Genomic DNA, 15,323 nt, shown 5'->3' on the forward strand with positions numbered 1-15,323 from the left:
GAGCCTCGAGACCCCACGGCTCCGGGTCAGAGCCCCAGTGGGGTGCCGGGCTGGCCGCTGGTCACCAAGGGGCTCGTGTGGCGGCTGGACTGCTTCCCCCAGAGCTGCGGGCGCCCTCAGGCTGGTGCCCAGTCCCATAGGGAGGACCAGCTCCGTCCTGCAGGGAGGACCAAGTCTGTCCTGCAGGGAGGACCAACTCCGTCCTATAGGGAGGACCAGCTCCGTCCTGCAGGGAGGGCCATGGTACTGCCAGGAGGGAGAAGGAGGAACCGGCCAGTGTGGCCCCAGAGCCTGGAGCCCTGGGCTGCCTCTGCCAGCTCTGGGCCTCACTGCCCCGCTCCCGCCCAGGGCTGGGTCGCCCTCTGCAGGGTTGCCCTCTGGGCCTCACTGCCGCCCTCCCCTGCCCAGGGGCTGGGTCGCCCTCTGCAGGGGCCAAGCAGTGCCTGGGCCTCCTGAGGCCAGGACAGAACAGGGGTGGCTCTGGGACGGAGAATGGCACAGCGGGGAGGGGGCCTGCCGTGCATGTGGCCGGCCCGGTTCGATCCCCGGCACCGGCTATGGTCCCCTGTCCGCCAGGAGTGAGCCTGACTCAGAGCCAGGAGTCAGCCCTGAGCCCCACCGGGGTGACCCCCACTGGGAGACAAACAGATGTGTGGCTCTGCTCACCCCAGATCGGACGGCTTTTCTCCAGAGACACAGTCGCTCACGGCGGGGAACGGGGTGGTACCCCCAGGCCAGGGCTCGTGGTGCCCCCGAGGGCCGGGCGGGGTCGGGAGCTGGGGGCTGTGGGGGAGCTGGTCCTCCCTGGACACCCCCGGCCGCGGTGCCATCTCCTGGCGGGGTCCTGCCCTCGGGCAGGGGGTGGCCCCGGCCCGTGGCGTGTCCCAGCACTGCAGCTCTCAGCACCCCGAGAGACGCTCCCCTGAAGGGTCAGACGGGCGTCCAGGCCTCGAGGCCTCCTGACCGGGCAGACGACCGTCTGGGGCCCACGGGGTCCCACTCTGGGAGGGCAGCAGAGATGGGCTGTGGCAGTGCCCGAGGGCCGTGGCGTGGGGCCTGGGGCCAGGGGAGCCGGGAGGCCCGAGGCCAGTGACCGTCTGTGCCCGCCGGGCCGCTCGGCGCTGAGAAGGGGCAAACAGCCGAGAGATGCCCCCGGAGCCCCACAGGCCCCGGGCCCCAGCCCTGAGCTCCGCCCGCCGGAGCCGGCCCCTCGGAGGCCCTGGACAGGACAGATAAAGGCAGCGAGCAGGTGCCAGGCAGAGCCGTGGGCAGCCGGAGGCGCAGGGGCGAGGCTGGGGACCCTGGCGGGGACGCGGCCCTTCCCCCAGCGGCTAAGGCGACACATGCTGGAGTCCAGAGTCAGGAGCAGGTGGGGGGGAGGGGACTCCCCGGGGCCACCCTGTCACCTCTCATCTGCACGTCCCCCCGGGGTCCAGCACAGGGTGGGGAGCACCCCCGTCTGAGTGAGCACCCCAGGGCCCCGGGCGCCCTTCCTGTGAGGCCGCCCGGCCCGGTGTGGGCAGCAGGGCAGCCGCGACCTGAGCCTGGGTCCCCCAGTCTGCAGAGCCCCCGCGGGGTGCTGCCTCGGGGCGCCCCTGGAGCCGGCAGGGGGCTGCCGCAGGAATGCTCGCGAGCTCCACCCGCCCTGCAGTCTCCCAGGGCTCCTCCCCATGGAGCTGGCTGCTCCCGTCCCGGGGCTACACGCGCCCACAGTGGCGGGGGGGTCTATTCGCAGGAAGGAGCCTGGAGAGCAGCACCAGGAGACCCCGCTCACACCCACTGCCACTGCCCCCGCCGCCCCTGCTGGTTACTCCCGCTGGGCTCACCGGCTGCTCACACCCCACTGCTCACACCCCCCGCTGGCTACACCCGCTGGCTACACCCATTGGTTACACCCCACTGCTCACACCCCCCACTGGCTACACCCACTGGTTACACCCGCTGGTTACACCCCCACTGGCTACACCCACTGGTTACACCCATTGGTTACACCCACTGGCTACACCCACTGGCTACACCCATTGGTTACACCACTGGTTACACCCACTGGCTACACCCATTGGTTACACCCATTGGTTACACCCACTGGCTACACCCATTGGTTACACCCATTGGTTACACCCGCTGCTCACACCCCCCACTGGCTACACCCACTGGCTACACCCATTGGTTACACTTGCTGGTTACACCCCCACTGGCTACACCCATTGGTTACACCCATTGGTTACACCCACTGGCTACACCCATTGGTTACACCCATTAGTTATACCCACTGGTTATACCCCACTGGCTATACCCATTGGTTACACCCCCACTGGCTACACCCATTGATTACACCCGCTAGTTATACCCCACTGGCTACACCCATTGATTACACCCGCTAGTTATACCCCACTGGCTACACCCATTGGTTACACCCACTGGTTATACCCCACTGGCTACACTTACTGGTTACACCCCCATTGGCTATATACACCCCTTAGTTACACCTGCTGGTTACACGCGCTAGTTACACCACTAGTTACACCCCACTGGTTTTACCTACCGGTTACACTCACTGGTTACACCCTCACTGGTTACACTTATTGGTTACACCCCCACTGGTTACAGCCCCACTGGTTACACCCATTGGTTACAGTTGCTGGTTACAACCCCCACTGGTTACACCCATTAGTTACACTCCACTTGTTACACCTGTTGGTTACACCCGCTGGTTACATCCCCTCTGGTTACACCCGCCTGCTGGTAATGCCCACGGGCTGCTCCTGCTCTCGGCAACCCTCAGGCCGTCTCTGCACGTGGGCTTCCTTGGTATCCCTGCCCCCAGGGGCTGGCCTCAGTGGACAGCGAAGCTCCCGGGCAGCCACGCTGCTCAGGGGAGATCAGAGCCGGGCCTGGGGCCGTGAGCTCTGCCCACTGGGGCTGTGTCTGTCCCCCACATGTACCCTGTCTGGGGGCCTGCTCTGGCCCTGGGAGAGGCCCCGTTCTGGAACATTCATCTGGGCAGAAGACTCTAGAAGTTTCTACCTGCAGAGGTGCTTGGGGGAGACCTTTGTGCCTTAGTAGCTGAGCCCAGCACCGACCTGCAGGCGCCGCGCGGCCTCCGGTCTGCAGAAGGAGGGGTGCCAGGCCCGCCCCGCCTGGCCTCCTCTTGGCTCTCCTCTCCCTCGCACAGGCCCCGCCCACCCTCGGGGGCCAATGGTCCTGCGGCCACGGTCCGGGCTCCCAGCTCAGTCTCGCACGGGGTCTCCTGTGGGGGAAGCCGGGTGTTCACGGACGTAAGTCCCTCTCCGGGGGGACCGCGGAGCTGCTCGCCTGGCCCCGCCCTGCCCGCGCTCCGGGAAGAGGCTTTCAAGGCGCCGGCCTTGGTGGGCGCGCGGAGCTTCGTAATGAGGCCGGGAAGTTCGGGGCTGCGCGTGTAATGAATTTTGTATTGAGAAGTAACTGCGGCTAGATTTGCATTTCACAGTGCTCTTTAATACTTAATGAGTGAATATTTAGAGCTGGCGATGCGTTTGACACCCCGCCAGAGAGAAGAGCCTCGGGTGCAGCCCCGTCCCCGGAAGTGTGGTTGGGGGTGAGGCGGGCAGGTCTCGGCCGGGTGGGGACGGAGCCCTCAGTGAGCCCAGCCCCACACCCGGCCTGCAGCTGTGCCCGGGGCCCTGCCAGCCACCCGCCTCCCGGCTACTGCCCTGCGCCACCCCAGTGCATTAGCGACGGGCAAGGTTTCCATCATAGAGAAGCCTCTAGAAAGGCAGCCCAACCCTTGCAAGTGTGAGAAGCGGAACCAAAGCTGTGGCTCCTGCGGTGGTCTCTGTGTGGACGCTCCAGGGGGGGCTGCGGGCCCCGGGGTCATTGTTTCACAAGCAGAAACACCTTTAGAACTGCTTCCTCCAGGATGGTTACCTTTTATGGCCCCGCTCTGAAGTGCTGTGGGGTGACGTTATGGGGAGCACTGTGCAGAGAGTCATCTGAGACAATCATCCAAGAGCAGCATGTGACCCTAAAGGGGAAAGAGGAACTTGTCCATCTGCTGGTGAGCACAGAGGGGCCCTTCCCTGCAGGCCCGGTGGCTATGCAGCTGTCGACGCCCAGGGCCCAGCCAGGCGGCGGGAGACCCCCCTGCCTGTGTGGGCGGGGGGACAGCGCCCTGCAGGGCTGGGGTGTGGGCGTGAGTCTCGGCCCCCCTCCCCTTCCTGGTCATGTGCACCCACATTGTCTCAGCCCTTTGTCAGTGGCCCCCCAATTGCTCTCGTGACCACCTTAACTGTCGGAGGCTCCTGTGGGTCGGTCCCGGTCTCAGCAGCCACGTGTCGGTCCCAAGGGCAGCCCCGCCGCCTGCCCCTGGGAATGAGACGCGTCTTCAAACAAGCCGCTTGTTTGAAGCGGAAAGCGGTTCTCCGTCAGCCACTCCTGCGGCCGAGCTCCGGGTCCAGGTGGACGAGCAGGGGCGGGGCCAGCCCGGGCAGGTGTCCCCTACAGTGACCCGGGGGCTGGCCCCGTGGTCCGGGGGCACCCAAGCCCTGGCAAGCCTGGCCCTGCCATGACCACAAGCGTCGCGAGTGGCCGGGACTGTGGTCAGTGCCCGGGGCCAGGAGGGACGGTCCCCGTGCGGCAGTAGACCTTGTGGGAATTGCCAGCACCACGCCGGGGCTCCCGGCCTCCACCGCCAGCCAGGCCCCCTCATGGCAGGGCAGAGGGACGCCCCCCTCGGCCCCCAGGCCCCCCCGCTTCTCTCCCCAGCGTCACGCTCCTTCCAACCTGCCATTTGCCCGGGCGTGCTTGGCGTCTTCCCTGGCCAGACCCTTCCTGTTCTCTGTGCTGGGGGGGCACGTCCAGCTGTGCCCGGGACCATCGCCGTGTTGGGCTGCTCCAGGTCGGCGGGTGAATCCAGCACCTCACCCGCTGTGCCATCTCTCGGGCGCACCCTCTGTACAGCGCAGTCTAGAGACCCGTGTCACGGTGACCACGGCACCCGCCTGTCCCCGAGCCAGCTGCAGTGGCCAGAGGCAGCCAGAGCATGAGGGAGTTGAAGCTGGGTGAGGGGGCAGTGAGGGGCAGTGGGGGTCAGTGGGGGACAGTGGGGGTCAGTGGGGGGCAGTGGGGAACAGTGAGGGTCAGTGGGGGGCAGTGGGGGTCTGTGGGGGACAGTGAGGGGCAGTGAGGGGCAGTGAGGGGCAGTGGGGGTCAGTGAGGGTCAGTGATGGTCAGTGGGGGTCAGTGGGGGACAGTGAGGGGCAGTGGGGGACAGTGGGGGACAGTGGGGAACAGTGAGGGTCAGTGGCGGGCAGTGAGGGGCAGTGAGGGTCAGTGGGGGGCAGTGGGGGACAGTGAGGGTCAGTGGGGGTCAGTGGGGGTCAGTGAGGGTCAGTGATGGTCAGTGGGGGTCAGTGGGGGTCAGTGAGGGTCAGTGAGGGTCAGTGGGGGTCAGTGGGGGTCATGGGGGACAGTGAAGGGCAGTGAGGGTCAATGGGGGCCAGTGGGGGCCAGTGATGGTCAGTGAGGGTCAATGGGGGTCAGTGGGGGACAGTGGGGGACAATGGGGGTCAGTGGGGGTCAGTGATGGGCAGTGAGGGACAGTGAGGGGCAGTGAGGGGCAGTGGGGGTCAGTGGGGGTCAGTGGGGGTCAGTGGGGGGCAGTGAGGGGCAGTGAGGGTCAATGGGGGCCAGTGGGGGCCAGTGATGGTCAGTGAGGGTCAGTGGGGGTTAGTGATGGGCAGTGAGGGACAGTGAGGGGCAGTGAGGGGCAGTGGGGGTCAGTGGGGGTCAGTGGGGGTTAGTGATGGGCAGTGAGGGACAGTGGGGGACAGTGAGGGTCAGTGGGGGTCAGTGAGGGGCAGTGGGGGATAGTGAGGGCAATGATGGTCAGTGGGGGTCAGTGAGGGGCAGTGAGGGGCAGTGGGGTCAGTGAGGGGCAGTGAGGGGCAGTGGGGGCCAGTGGGGGTCAGTGAGGGTCAGTGAAGGTCAGTGAGGGTCAGCGCGGGACAGTGATGGTTAGTGAAGGTCAGTGAGGGTCAGCAGGGGCCAGTGAGGGCCAGTGAGGGGCAGTGATGGTCAGCGATGGCCAGTGGGGGGGCAGAGGGGTGGTGGGGGACTGTTCCACAGCCAGGTGAGAACTGCCTGCACTTCCTCACATCCTGAACCAGGGCCTGGGGGTGCTCGGCCCCTTGTGTGAGCCCCGGGGCCGGGACCCCCTGACCCGCCCTTTGCCCCGGGAAGGAAGGACTTGGACTGTCAGGAGCTACAGCTGTGGGCAGAGGAGGGTCTGGAGGTCGGTGCGAGAGGACACGCCAACACATGTGATAGCAGCTCAAGCCCCAGTGCTCGGGGACCCCTGATGACCCCTGATGACCCCGTGTCAGCCTCTGTGTGCCCAGAAAGCTGCTACCAGGGCCATCCTGGTGCCGCCCACGGCCACGGCCACCATGGGGGCAGCTCAGTCCGTCCTCCCGCTCCCCTGCAGTGGCCTGGACCCCCTGGTGCTCCTTCCCAGCACTTTGCAGTGCTCACGGCAGTTTGGCTCTGTCCCCCACGCCCCGCGGGGCCCTGTGCAGCGACCCCTCTCTGAGAAGCAGGAGGTGACCCGGGGCTGGCCCCGCAGGAAGAGCTGGTCTGTCCGGGCAGGTCCAGAGACCAGAAGAGCCTCGCGGGCCTCTGCCCAGCTGCGGGCAGTCGGCTAGCGGACCCGGACTCCGCTCCCTCTGGGTGCCGGAGCCAGGGGCGCTGCCGCCCAGCCGCCTCCCCCAGGCCGGGCTCGGCCTTGCAGAGCCGTGGGGCGAGGGCTGGGAAGAGGGGCCGGTGGCCAGGCTGTGTGAGGCCCCTGCTGGGGGCCTGCCTGGTGCCCGACACGGCAGGACAAGTTGGACCCCCACTGCAGGGGGCGGGGGTGTGGCCGCTGACCCCAGGACCCTCCGCGTGGCCGCGTGTCCAGTGTGCCTGAACTCGCTCCCGTCCACACCGGCTCACAGCGCCCCGCCCCCGAAGCGGGGCTCGCAGGCGAGCGGCCTGGACGCCCGGCAGCCCGTCCTCGCCAGAGACGTCCCGGGCACGGCCCTGGCACAGACACATGTCCCTGCACCGTCACCTGGCATCCCCGTGTGGCTGACAGCCCAGCTCAGCAGGGCCCTGGCCGCCACCCGTAGCTGCCGCTGAGACCTGGCCGTGTCCTCGCCAGGCCTGGCCAGCAGCACGGACGCGTGGGCAGCGAGGCCCCCAGACCAGAAAGTCCCGAGCCCGTGGGAGAACTCCTGCCAGCCAGACGGTCTGGAGACGGTCTGCACATGACCAGAGCCAGCGCGGGCACTGCCGGACGCCGGCCTCCCCGACACGCAGACGGCAGACGTGTCACCCGCAGTGCCCAGGGCGCGGACCGTCACCTCCGCCCCAGTGTCCCGAGAAGGCCGTGGCCGTGCTGACCCCACACCTGAAGGGCTTCGCGTCCACCCCTGCCGGGCCTGGTGTGGGCCTCACGCTGGACAGGGCTTGTTCCACCTGGGGGCGGGGCCGTCCCCGCAGGAGGCAGCTGTGGCCGGGGCTGTGCCTCCCAGGTGGGGCCCAGCGCCCCCCAGGAGCAGTGGCCGCTGACCCCAGGACCCTCCGCGTGTGGAGGCTATGCCTCGGGGGGCCTGGGCGGGGCAGCGAGCACCCAGGCTCCACAGCGGCACCCACAGGCTGAGTGGCAGAGCCCGGGACAGGGAGCTCATGGCCACTGCTGGGGTGAGAGCATTGAAAGGTAAACTGAGGCACGAGAAAGCTCTTGAGAGTGCGTGTGCATGGCCTGCAGCTGGAGCGGGCAATGGCGGGGGACGTGCCGGGACCTCTCGGCCTTCCCCGAGGAAGTGGGCGAGCGAGCTGCTGGCCCGTGGGCTTCCTCCTCCCTTGAGGGAAGGTTTGGAATCTCCCCAGCAATGCTCGGGGCCACGCCGCCACCCCTGCGCTGGGGGTGTGTGCAAAGGCCTGGGGGTCTGGAGACACTCGGGCCTGCGGTGCTGGAGCTGAGCCTGCAGCCCCACGTGGGCCCCTGGCAACGGGCGTGCCCTTGGCCCTGCGGGGCAGAAGTCCGTCCTGCGGGCCAGGCCTTCACACGGCTCCCGGGGCTCCAGCCGGCGGCTTCCTGTTTCGTTCCATCCCTTCTGGGAAAAGCCGTGGGGGAGATGGAACTGGGGCCACTGCGGCCTCGTGCTGCCCGGTGTGCGCGGCCACGGGGCGTCCTGACCTGCGCGACTCTCTCCCTGGGGCAGGCTCTGCGGCACCTTGCGGTCCCCGCTGCCTGCCGTGTCCGAGTGTCTGGTCCCCGCCGCCTGCGTCCGAGTGTCCAGTTCCACTGCCTGCCGTATCAGAGCATCTGGTGTCCGCTGCCTGTGTCTGGGTGTCCAGTCCCCACTGCCCGTGTCCGAGTGTCCAGTTCCCACTGCCCGTGTCTGGGTGTCCAGTTCCCACTGCCCGTGTCGGGTGTTCAGTCCCCACTGCCCGTGTCGGGTGTCCGGTCCCTGCTGCCCGAGTCTGAGTGCCGTGGCAGCCCAGAGGGGCTTCACCTCTGAAGGTCTTGGCCCCCATGAGCCCCGTGCGGGGGAGACTGCGTCCTTCTGGGCAGAGCCGGGGAGCGGGATGGTGCCCGGCTGGGGGGACCCGGCTGGTGGGACCCGGCGAGCATCATGGCAAGGGCGCTGCCTCTGGGCCTCGAAGCCAGCATCAGAGCCGGGGCCCAAGCAGGGCAGAGGGAGGTGCAGTGAGCGGGCAGCAGCCTGGGGCGGGCCCTGGGCACTGCCACTGTCCATGGGGGTGTCTGCAGGCCCAGCTGGGCTCTGGCTTCTGAGGGACTGAGCACCAGCCCCGAGTCCAACACGCTGCTGGAGGCCCCAGTGCGGGCGCGGCCAGGCCTCTCCTGTCCCCATGGTGCCGTCCTGAGGGCTCCCGGGCCGGGCCGAGCCCATGAGAAGGCCCCGGGGCGCCGATGGCTCCCAGGAACCTGGCCGAGACACAGCGCAGAGGGGCAGCGTGGAGGCTGCAGAGGGGCTGGCGGAAGGGGGCCCAGGCGGGCAGCTCGAGCTCCTGCTCCGAGCACCCCGCGAAGCACCGCGGGGCCCTGGGCCCAGCCCTCCCGGCCACCGCATGTTGCAGGCCGGAATGGGGGCGTGGGGCTGCCCGTGGCGGCCGGAGCAGGGCCCGGGCTTCCGCGCCAAGGCTGCTGTGCAGTGTGGCAGGCAGGATGGCGCCCAGTGCCCGGCACGCAGGGCAGAGCTGTGATCAGCCTCCAGGCCGGCACGGCCACCATCAAGTGACAGGGGCAGGTGGGCTCGTCCCCGCCAAGGCCCGGTGCTCCGGAGAGACCCGTCCCTCGCCCGTTTACACAAAAAGGGCAGAGACGAGAGAGTCGGCTGGCCGGGCCCACGCCACGCCAGGCCTCGGGAGACAGGGCACTCGCCACGGCAGAGAGACGGCCCAGCGGGGCTGGGGCCATGCAGCTCCAAACCTGTGTCCGCTGGGCTCTGACTGCCCTGCGCCCTGGGACACTGGTGTGGGACGTCACCCGCAGCCGGGAGGGAGGGAGCGGAGGGAGAGCAGCTGGGTGCGGGGGTGGGACCGTGGCGGGCGTGGGTGCCGCTCCTGCGCCCGTGAGGCCGCTCTTCTCGCTCTGACGCTCAGTGCTCGCCTTCGTGCCTGGCGCTGCTGGGCTGCCGTGAGCACGGAGAGCGAGCTCTCTGGGCCGCTGTGAGCACGGGGAGCGAGCTTGCTTCCCAGCCGCTCCTGGCGGGGCCCCGGCCCTTGGCCGCTCTGCTGGTCTCTGCTGGTTTATCGGGACCATTTCCATTTAATGCCGTTTCTGACGGCGGGGCCTCAGGCAGCCGCGATTTTCTGGTCTTCAGTTTATTCTCTGACTCCCCCTTTATTTCTCCACTCTTGCTGTGGTTTACTCGAGCACTTTTTATTATCTCTGAGTGTGCTAAGGGTCTCTGTTTTACGGTCACTCCTTGCTTGGCGGGCCCTCTGCCCAGGCCTTCGGAGCTGGTGTGCGGGCCGTAAATCTCCTCCCCGAGGATGTCTTCATTGGCCCCCTGATCTCTGAAGGACCTTTGCTGGATACCGGAGTCTGGCCGGCGGGTCTCTCTGCGCTCTCCTGACGTGGGGGTTTCTGGCGAGAACCCCTGCATAAAAGGAGGGCTTCCCCCTCCCCCAGGGAAGGCACCTCCTCTGCTTCTCCCTCGCCACCCGTGCTCTTAGTCTTTATGTTTTCTGAGGTTTGCCTGGAGGGTCTGGGTCCTGATTTCCCGGCAGTTAACTTCTCAAGAGTCATGCATTTACCAAACATTTTTTCCGTGTCGTTTTGGCCCATCCCCGGCCATGCTCAGGGCTTATCCTGGCTCTCTGCTCAGGATCACTCCTGGCGGAGCTTGTGGGACCCCATGGGATGCCGGGGATCGAACCCGGCTCGTCTGCGCGCAAGGCAAGCGCCCTCCCCACTGGACTATCTCTCCGGCCCCATCTGTCAAGTCTCTAAGTTTAGGGTTTTCTTCCTTGGCCAGACTTGGGGAAGTTTTCGGTCGTGACTCCGCTGAGCGGGTTTTAGCCCGGGCTCCCTTCTCCGGCCCCTGGGGTTGGGTGAAACGAATGTCAGCTCTCCTGCGGCGGCTCCTTCTGTCCCTGGGCTCTGTCCGTCTAGGAAAGTCTGTTTCCCCGGTTGAGCCTGGGTCATCCTAGAGTTGCCACCTCAGGTTCACGGTCCCCGCGGCCATGTCCGCCTGCACCAGGGCTCATCCCTGGGGGCCAGTGCCCCGGCGCCCGCGGCTCTGCTTCGAGCCGTCCGTGGCCTTCCCCACACCTTGCTGCCCCTTCGCTGAGCTTCTGGGACTTCTGATTCCTCCTTTTGCTCCCAGCACTTTTGGAGCTGCTGTGGGAGCTGGTGACGGCGCTTTCTGCTCTCTGCCGTCTCCCGAGGCTGCAGGGCTCCAGCCCTCCAGCCTCGAGGACCTGCTCTCACAAGCGGTCAGCTCCTGCCCCGGCACAGGGACGTTTAATGAGGCCAGCGCCTCAGGAGAGACAAGGACGTGCCCATCAGCTGCTGCGGGCGCTCTCAGACCAGCCTCTGCCCCCTGGGCACACCGGGCCGTGCCCGTCCTTGCAGACGTCCTGTCTTGGCTGGAGCTCGGTTGCTGGTCCTCACTCATGTGTAGGGAGTCTCTGAGGCCGAGGGGTCTCCCCTAGGTGGGCTTTAAGAGAAACATGTAGGGAGGGTCCAGGCAGCCAAAGGGGGTGCATCCCCGGGCTGTGCCTCGGGCTCAGAGGGTCCCATTCCCCAAAAGGCGTGGGGCCTGGGTGGGGGGGCAGGCGCTGTGTCCGCCCCCGCCCCACCAGCTGTGGTCGCATCCCACGCTCCGGACTGGGGCCTGGCAAGGGCACGCTCTGCCCGACCCAGGGGCAATCTCCGATGTCTCGCACAGTTGGCGCCGCTGTGAGACGCTGTTGGCCAGGGGCAGGGCCGGGCTCAGGGTCAGGCCGGGGCAGCTGACCTGCAGGGCAGGTGTGAGGGCGCGGGGTTGGCCCAGGGGGTGTTGGGAGGGGCAGGTCGTGGCGATGCCAACGGCTGGCGCAGCAGCTGGCGGCAGCCGAGGGCCTCCCCGAGCCGGTCTCTGCCATAGCAGTGCCCTGGCCGGGCCTCAGCTGGAACCCGGCTCCTGGCTGGGGCCCCTGGCCCTCGCCGGACAGTCCCGTCCCCGCCTCTTGCTGGCCACAGCTGGGGCTGCTGTGCTCTCCCACCCTCCACACGTCCCTGCTGCCCAGGCCTTGGGCCTCCCGGAGAGCCCGGGACACACTGGCCGCCCGATCGGGGACGGAACCTCGGGAGAGCCGAGCTCTGTAGCCGTCACCGTGACGCCTCCCAGGCCCAGAACAGGAATCGCGCCTCCGGCCCGGCCTCCCGCGGTGAGCCTGGCGGGGCGCTGAGGAGCACTGCCCGGAAGGGCCGGGCCAGCACCTGCTGCGGGGGGACCCCGCAGACCCCCGCGTGCAGAAGGGCCCTGGGCACTGGCTGCCAGCAGCCCTGGTCTGTTGCATTGGCCCCCGCGGCCCATGGCCCACTGTGTACTGCCGCCCCCCCGCCCTGCTGAGCCCCACCGGGCCCGCCCCCGCCAAGACACAGCAGCGGGCTGAGCCCTTCTCCCCGACTCCAGCGGGAGGCCGCAGTGCAGGGGCCCGCTGGGCGCTGTGCCTCTGTGTCTGTGTCTCTGACTCTGTCTCTCTGTCTATCTCTGTATCTCTCTCTGTATCTCCGTCTCTCTCTATTTCTCTCTGTCCATCTCTCTGTCTCTGTCTTTCTGTCTCTCTGTCTATCTCTGTATCTCTCTCTGTATCTTCATCTCTATTTCTCTCTGTCCACCTCTCTGTCTCTGTCTCTCTGTCTATCTCTGTATCTCTCTCTGTATCTCCGTCTCTATTTCTTTCTGTCCACCTCTCTGTCTCTGTGTCTCTGTCTCTCACTGTGCTGGGGAGTGAATCAGGGTCTTGCACGTATGAGGCATGTATTCTACCACTGAGCTACGTCCCCGACCCTTTTGCTGCTACCTTAATGAACATAAGATTTAATTTTAATAAACATAAATTAGATATTAAAATATACAATGCATTACTTTAAATGTATTAAAGTATAATTATAATATAGATTAGAAAATACAAATGTTTTGACAGCATGACATGATTTTAAATCATTAAGTTCCAGCCGTCTTTCCTGTGGGCTGACGCGCAAACGGCATTTGCCAGCGACGCAGCGGTTACCGTGTTCGCAGACCCTTAGCCACTCTCTGCTTCCTCTGCCATCAGGCTTGGCCTGGGGGAGGTGGGCAGCTTTCCTCTGCCCTCGGGCTGTGCGTGAAGAGTGCCCTCCTCTGCCATGGGGCTGGGGTGGCTTTCCTCCGCCATCAGACGGGGGCGGGGGTGCCCTCCGCCATCGGGCTAGCAGCAAGAGTGGCTCTCTGTGCCATTTTCCTGACCTGACCTTCCCGCGGGCAGGGCAGTGGCAGCTTCTGTGCCCTCGCAGCCCTAGGAGACATCGTGGGCCGGGGGCTGCTGAGACCCTCGGACCCCCAGGACCCCCGGCCCTGCCCCACGGGTCTGTGGGGGATGGTGAAGGCCAGCTTCGGCAGGGAGCAGCCTCCGTCCTCCTCCCTGGCCGTGGCCTCTGTCCCGGCTGGCCGGAGGAGCTGCAGAGGGAGACCCATGGCCACGGACAGTGTGGCTCCCACTTCCTTTCCCTTCCTTGGAGAACAGCTTCCATGGCTGTCCCTGGGCCACGGACTGGCATGGACCCTCATCTGCACTGCGTCCCGCATGGCATCCACGGTCCCCATCAGTGCGTGCCCCGCGTCAGCACGTGTCCCGCGTCAGCACGTGTCTCATGTCAGCATGTGTCCCGTGTCAGCCCATGTCTCATGTCAGCCCATGTCCCACATGAGCATGTCCCATGTCAGTGCGTGTCCCACATCAGTGCATGTCCCGTGTCAGCCCATGTCCCATGTCAGCATGTATCCTGTTTCAGTCCGTGTCCCATGTCAGCTCATGTCCCATGTCAGCCCATGTCCCGTGTCAGCCCATGTCCCATGTCAGGCTATGTCCCGTGTCAGCACATGTCCCGTGTCAGCCCATGTCCCATGTCAGGCTGTGTCCCGTGTCAGCCCATGTCCCGTGTCAGCCCATGTCCCATGTCAGCCCGTGTCCCGCATCTGCTGTCCCTCATGAGCTCAGCTCGAGTCCCGCCCCAGGAGGAAGCGTGTGATCTTGTGGTGCCCCCATGCCGGCTCCAACTCGGTCGGGCGTGGGCCCCTGCCTCAGCCTGACGCAGCTCTGGCCAGCCGAGGGCCCAGTTCACAGTGGGGCTGACCCTCTGCTGTGGTCAGCGCAGGTCTGGAGGGCAACGGTGGCTGGAAGCAGGTCGCAGGGGGCTCGGGGGCGTGCCAGGATGGCCCCACGGCTCACAGAGCCCACACCAGGTCTGGATCTGAGGGTCTCGCAGAATCCGGCACGTGGCCTGGGGCAGCCCCGTCCTCGCGCCCGCTGCCCACTGCCCGCCTGGGCCCCGACACTCCCTCTCCGGACCCCGCCCTGCTCCTTCCCCACGGCTCTCTGGGCGAGCTGTTTCCGCCCTGCAGGAGGCCCTCCCGCGGCCCCCGCCTGGGACACACAGGGAGACGTGGGCTTGGGGACGGCAGGACAGGGTGCCCAGTCCTGCCTGAGGCTGCCTGTGCCAGGGGACTGTCCCCCAGCCGCGCCAGCTCTGACCCTGCGGGGTCAGCAGAGACGGGGGCCCAGGGTGGACGCTGACGGGTAGCAGGGCATGTGGACAGCAGGGGGACGGGAGCAGGGGCTGCCCAACTCCGAAGGCTCCCGAGCAGGCGTGCGAGGGCCCAGAGGGGCAGGGGTGCCTGGCCACCTGTGGGCTGACCGCACTTCCCCGGACCAAGAAGAGAATTCCCAGGAGCCGAGCTGGGCGAGGGCGGAGGGCACGGGCCCCGCAGAGTGTGCGCTGGCCGCCAGCCTGTGTGCCCAACCCCCATGGCCAGGGCCACGGAGATGGGGGAGGCGGTGGCGAGAGCTGGTGGGCAGGACCTGACTCCCGCCCAGCGTGGATGGAAGGTTCCAGCACGAGGTCCGCAGAGCCAAGTCACAGCTGTGACGTCAGAACCCAGACGGCAGCGCCCTGGCCTGTGCCCGCCTGCACGTGTGCCGAGGAGGCAGAGACCCGGGGGCGAGCAGGGGGCCGGGGAGGACCACCGCCGAATGCGAACGCAGAGGAGAGGCTGAGAACTGTGTGGAACCCCGTGTCCTGAGGTGCCTGGGGCCCCACGCCGGCTCTGGGTTCGAGGCTGAGTTTGACATCCACCAAGTTCCACAGCACCCGCCTACCTCCTGCTTCACTCGCGGGCGGGCTGGTCCTGGGGGCAGGACGCGCGGCTTACGAGGGACCAGGAGGACACGCTAACATGGAAACAGGTTTGCGTGTCGGAGCCGGGGAACTGACATGTCCGGGTAGGTCGCGGGGATGGAGCACTCACGCGTGGGCGAGGACGAGTGAGACAGCCTGTAGGTGCTGGTGGGCCCTGCCGGCTCTCTGGCCCGCCCGACTCCGCGAGCACGGAGCCGCTCCTCCTGTCGCCTCAGCCCGTGTCCCGCCGCCCTCTCGCTCCCCAAGGGCTGTGTGCCCCGCGCGGCCCGCCAGGCCGGCTGGCTGTGCCCGACAGCGAAGGGCAGTACGTGGGGCCCCTTCTCCCACACAGGGCTCTGCACCGGACGCGGCTGGAGGCTGAGTCTGCGGAGAGCGCTGGTCTCCTCCTCCA

This window comes from Sorex araneus, chromosome 11, assembly GCF_027595985.1.
Source record: "Sorex araneus isolate mSorAra2 chromosome 11, mSorAra2.pri, whole genome shotgun sequence".
Taxonomy (NCBI): Eukaryota; Metazoa; Chordata; class Mammalia; order Eulipotyphla; family Soricidae; genus Sorex; species Sorex araneus.